The following is a 6,000-nucleotide window of genomic DNA, read 5'->3' as shown; positions in this document are numbered from 1 at the left end:
TTTCAATCTCCCGGTTGTCTTGAAGCAGTCTGTTAGAAATTCTTCGGCCATCTCTTGTGAGAGGTTTACCTTTTCGCAACTGAATAGACATGCTGTTTCTAGCCAGTTGTGTTTCTGTTACAAACTGTGCAAAGAAAAGATAACTCTGATCTTTTGCAAAACGCGTGTCCACGCTGAACAATCTCGCATTGAAATACATACTGGGAGATATTGAAATTTGTCTTTCCTCGTCAATGGAATTCTGTCCAGTGGGGAATTGAACAGGGAACGCCATGGCTTCCAGCTTTGGGATTTTGAAAAATCCAACAGGCTTTTGTCCTTGTGCAGGTGCGATACTAAATATTCCCTCACCGTACGACAAGATCTCCTGTCCGATGTCGGGTGGCTGCATGCACGTGTCTAATGTGAGCCCGGGTCGAAGCTCATCCTTTTCCTCGACGCTAACGTGTTGCTCATCCTGCTCAGCAACATTGACTTCTTGTTGCATCTCAGAGACTTCAGCTTCCTCGTCTAGGTGACTTTCAGAGACATCAGCTTCCTCATCTAGGGGACTTTCAAATATAGCAGTTTCTCTTATGGAGATATCCCTGTATTCCGAATGCATTGCTTTCAGCTTCGATAAAGCTGCAAGCACGTTATGCATATTCACCGTGTGGAACTGCTGGTATCCTTTGAACTTAACGTGTCTCTTCAGCTTCACCTGCAGCAGCTGGGCCTCACTTCTTGGTCTTGGCAGAGAGTTGACAGTCTTCTCCATCTCGGAGGGCACACACACAACGGCACCACGTACTGCTCTCTGCTGTCCTTTGGGTAATGCAATTATTTTTGCAAATGGTAAAATTTTTGCAATGAGTTGACGTTCAAGGACATTTAATTCATCCAATTCCGCAGGGATTGGTGGCAACTCTAGTTTGTTGGCTGCTGCAATTGAAGACATCTGTCCTCTCTTGAGGTGGCTGTCACAAGTGTGGCAAATCCATTCCCGTCTTCTCTCTTCCGGAACTACGCAGGAACCTGAGCAGGCACTTTCACACGTGTGAACATACTTCCCGGTTAGGCAAGACGCTGCAACGTGAACATTTTTGTCATATCTCGTTCTATTACAGACCCTGACTTGATCAGGAAACAGGGCTCTGTGACAGACTGTGCAGACATGTGTAGGGCCATGCTCAATCTTACACCGGAATGCATGTATGGCACTTTCCATCACTTCATTAACACAAGGCTGGGGTGTTTCCTGGCTGTGACGGATATACGGTTTATATTTCTTTTTGATCCGCAGTGCTCATTGCAATCGATGAAGAACGTGATATGTAACATCGCCGGCACATTTCTGGATCTTGCGTAGAGTACATCGCAGGATGTGATGTGCTCTGAACTCTGGGTCACCTGCATATCTCTTAACCATGTAGGCTTTCATTTTCCTCTGGAAGAGAGCATCTGTGCTGTACCTATTCTTTATGTACTCTTTCTGCTTCTTCTGGAAGAGAGCATCTGTGCTGTACCTCTTCTTTATGTACTCTTTCTGCTTCTTCTGGAAGAGAGCATCTGTGCTGTACCTCTTCTTTATGTACTCTTTCTGCTTCTTCTGGAAGAGAGCATCTGTGCTGTACCTCTTCTTCATGTTTTCTTTCATCTTCCTCTGGAAGACGGTATCCGTGCTGTATCTTCTCACTATAGACCATTTCATTTGGTTTCGGAAGAGAGCATCTTGATTATACTTTACCTTATTTGCTTCTTTTTTCTTTGATTGGTATTGCAAAGAAGTGGCATACCTCCGTCTCTCACAATCCTTTTTTTTATGTTTCCTGGTGGCATAAGATGCAGCTGTGTCCTTAGATTCTCCGGCTTGTGTTGAAATTTTACATTTTTTACGCATTTCTTTTCTTCTTCTGTGCTTATTAGTTTTATCTACCACATCTCGGTTTTCAGCTCCTGAGTCAACACAATTTACTTTGGCTCCAACATTTGTTGCTGGTTCTGGTAGAGCTGAAATCACTTGTGATACCGGTTCACAAACAGATGTTGAAGGCAGTTGGACAGACTGTTGCTCTGCTTCAAAAGACACAGGCATAAATTCATAGCTGGTCTCATCACCACGATCCCGGAAGATCTTGAGAACTCTGTCTGCCATGTCACTCAGGTGGGTGAAAGTCAACATGACAGCAGTTCCATGACCAGTAGGATGGGGCAAGCCTGCAGCAGTCCTCGAGTGAGAATCAAAGTATCCGTACCTTCCAGATCTGTCTCTGAACACAGCAATGCACTCTGGAGCGACAAGGAGCAGAGCATGACTGACATCTGTGGAGAGACACTGTAGCCTTTCAGTGAGAGGAATCCACCACTCTTCAGTGCCAGGGGTCCCTGTGGCTCTGAGGTATCCAAACATCACTCCTGACTTCAGCACATTATGTGTCCGGTGAAATGACTCAACGCTCAACGGTACTTCCTCCATTGTCAGATGGTTGCGATTAAACCTCCTTTCAGCAATAAGCTGCATTTTAATAAAGACATATAACGCATCTCCCTCCTCTAAAACTCTATCAAGGTCAGGCATCTTGAATGTAATCCCTTCACTCTGATTAGCTAAAAATGTCAACGCTATGCACGTGCACTGATGATTTCTAGAGAAACTGTCATACCTATCATCACCTTGACAATGAGATGCCTGCACAGACAAAACCCTGGGTGCAATATCACCACCTTCTGAATACGTTCTACCCAAAAACTGAGCTACAGCTGCACTGGTGCTTGCCTGTTCAACCTGTAAATAATCATTCATGGAATTAGGCTGTTGGTAAAAATTAGTGTTATAGAATCTGTGTTAAACTTTAACTTGCACTTCATAGTGTTTGGGACAAAGACATTTTTGCTAAACAGTTTTAAAGATAAACTAAAAAAACTAAAAAGGCATTTAAAATTAAAGATTCATTAATTTATTTATTTGATTAACAATTTACATTGTAATAAACACTGCATGTTTTTCTCTGATCAGCTTGCGTACCACAGCTATGTGTTATTATATTTTGTTTAATATTCCACTAATAAGATACATTTACTTCATAAACAGCCTTCTTTTTTATCCCTTCTGTTTATCCCCTCTGTTGTCAGTAATTCTTTGTCTGGACACAAACACTGTACTGTAGCCTACACAAGCTGCCTGGTATTGGTTATTGGTTTCGGAGCATTTTTACGAGTACGAGTACATGAGCTCAGTATCGGGCCCAATACTGATATTGGTGCATCCCTAATGGAGATTATCAATCTGCAATCTACTGATATTCATATACTTATAGCAAGTGAGCATTGTTGGTTTTTTGTTTATATCTAGAGCTGCACGATTAACAGAAATTAAATCGAAATCACAATTTGGCTTAGTGTGATTATTTAAAAAATTGCAATATTTTAATTAAATAAGTATATGCGCAGCACTGAGATCAAAGTGGATCGACCGGTTCACAGTAAATGCTACTCCATCTCTGCAAGCACTGTAAATTTGAGTCACTTAAAGGTGTATTTAAAAATCATTGAATAAGGCAGAATTTATATTATTTTAAAGTGTTGTATAGAGTGATAAAGTCATTATGATTAGCATTGCAGGGCTCCAGGCTGCGACCAAAAATGTCGTAATATACGACCATTTTTTGAGAATTTGCGAGTTAAAATTTGATGTGGATCAACACATTAAAAATTTGTGAAATCGTGACAGCCCTAGTCCCAAACATTAAGTTGCCCTGAAATAGGCATGTTGCAAGACACAGATATCAATAGTACCTGGTTAATCCTGGAGGGTCTGATGTTGTCATCCTCCAGGTCCAACTTTCTCCAACGAATTTTTTGAGCCTGAGATCTCTTTCCTTTCCGCGGCATCCTTTAAAATATGAAGAGATAAAAAGAAATGACAAAATGATTCTTGACAAATTTATGTTTAACTCACTAATTTGAGTGAATTAAGTAACTTCTAAAAGTAGAGATTTTACTTTCAAGTCTCAAATCATAAAAAGTTGCCATGGATTTCTTTTTAATACTCAAAAGTAATACATATTTAAATGCAATTATTTGTTAGTCAAATTCATTTCAATTGGACATTCTCACTTAGGTAGGCACATACTTTGAACGTTCTCCAGATGTAACAGCTGTTGAGCCTAAAAAGATAAAACCTGTAGTACTCTCAGAAAGAAAACAAACAGTTAAACAAGAACAATGAAAGAGACGCTGTGTAAACTTGTAAATTGCAATAAAGTTTTTTTTTTTTTTTTTTTGTGTGTGTGTGGGGGGGGGGGGTAAAAAATTTAATAAACTGCTCTCTGTAGAAAACGGCAAAACCCAAGGAACCTGAAAAATATATAAAAACAGACATATTAAGGCACAGGGACTACAATTATGGCGATGGGATGAAAATGCCATAATACAGATTAAGACACAATATTAATACGAACCAGAGAGAAAAGTGCAGCAGAAAATGCAGGTTGTGCTCTGATCAGTCAGTCTGAAAAAAAAAATGATGACAACATAATGAAATATGACTTTATGATAATGATTATGATACTTTATGATATTGTATCTATATGTAGAATCCAGATCATTTTAGGAATTTATCTCAAGAATGTTTTTTTTTTTTTTTTTATACTCTTATATTTTCTAGAAGCTGAGTTTTGTCAGATATGTGGCCTAAAACCTGTGATGGACCGACCATCCAGCAGGTTTACTATATAGGACAAGTGGTTTGGAGAATGGATGGGTAAATGTAGTCTTAATTATTTGTGGCATAAACAAAAAAGTTTTTTTCTAATAGCTTTTATATTCCTGATCATTTTTAAACTATAACGATTTTCTTATCAACAAGCCAAATCTGAAGCATTTTGTATTTGTGGCCATGTCCCTAATTAACCCTTTACCTTTGAAATGCAGTAAGGAATGCTTGTGAATCAGTATTCTGAAACAGAGAAAGAGTGTCATAAAACTCAACACCACACTCACAAACCATGTAACTTGAACTTTCATTGCAAATAATAACACTGGAGTGAGGTGAACATTTTCAGCTTTTTTTCCAGTCTAAACTAAATGATTTCTACAAAAATGTTTGTCATTTTCTACAAAAAATCTACACATTGTTATATATATAACCTGAAAATACTGTAGTTTATTAAGGTTAAATCTTGCTAACCACTATTAATAATACAAAATGTGGTAAGCACTTCTGATTTCTGAGTAAATGATTTGTTTGTAACACTTTAGAGTATGGTTTAATTTGTTAACATTAGTTCATGTATTAGGCTAACTAACCATGAACAATACATTTGTTCCTGTATTTATTAATCTTTGTTAATCTTAGTTAATAAAAATAAAGCTTTTCATTGTTTGTTCATGTTACTTCACAGTGCATTTACTAATGTTACCAAACACAACTTTTGATTTCAATAATGTAGACTACTAGTAAATGGTTAAATTAACATTAACAAAGATTAATAGTTTATTAATAGTTAATGTTAACTAATGTAGTTAATAAGAGTTTAATAAATGGAAGCTTATTGTAAAGTGTTACCGGTCTATGATTCAGACGTCTTGTGAGTTCAGTGTTGGACAGATCAGTTGTTTTAACAATTCATTAAAGTGTAAGTTGCAGGTTAAATTTTTCACGAAGTAATGCAATGTGTTTATTAAACATAAAGATAAGAACCGCCCACCATTGTTTTTTATACCAAAATGCTGATATAATATGAAAAGTTGGCACTTTTAACAGTGGTTTTAACCGCTCCCGCTCCCTTCCACTAGATGGGGCGTGACGTCATAAGAGGAACTCACTAGTAGAGTTACCGTACACTAGCAGCTATAGATGCCTTACATAACTACAGAAAAGTTGGTTGTATGTTTTATTGATAAAAAAAAATTATGGATAAAATAACTCCATTGTAAACATACTCGTGTGTGCTGACTTCAAGGGGACCGTGATCCTGCCTGAAATGAGAATAAGCTATTCGCAAAACAAAAGGGTTCAGG

General features: G+C 38.0%; 1 long non-coding RNA gene across 1 annotated transcript; it reads right to left on the bottom strand.

Moving 5' to 3' along the window:
* Positions 1-2,694: 2,694 nt before the first annotated feature.
* Positions 2,695-4,186, bottom strand: LOC307168764. The gene is made up of 3 exons (XR_013822977.1): positions 4,112-4,186; positions 3,775-3,871; positions 2,695-2,764 (listed from the first exon to the last, which is right to left on the bottom strand). It is a non-coding gene; the product is annotated as an uncharacterized lncRNA (long non-coding RNA).
* Positions 4,187-6,000: the final 1,814 nt, after the last annotated feature.

Source organism: Squalius cephalus (assembly GCF_949319135.1).
Source record: "Squalius cephalus genome assembly, chromosome: 12".
Lineage (NCBI taxonomy): Eukaryota > Metazoa > Chordata > Actinopteri > Cypriniformes > Leuciscidae > Squalius > Squalius cephalus.
This window is presented reverse-complemented; position numbering and strand designations above follow the sequence as displayed.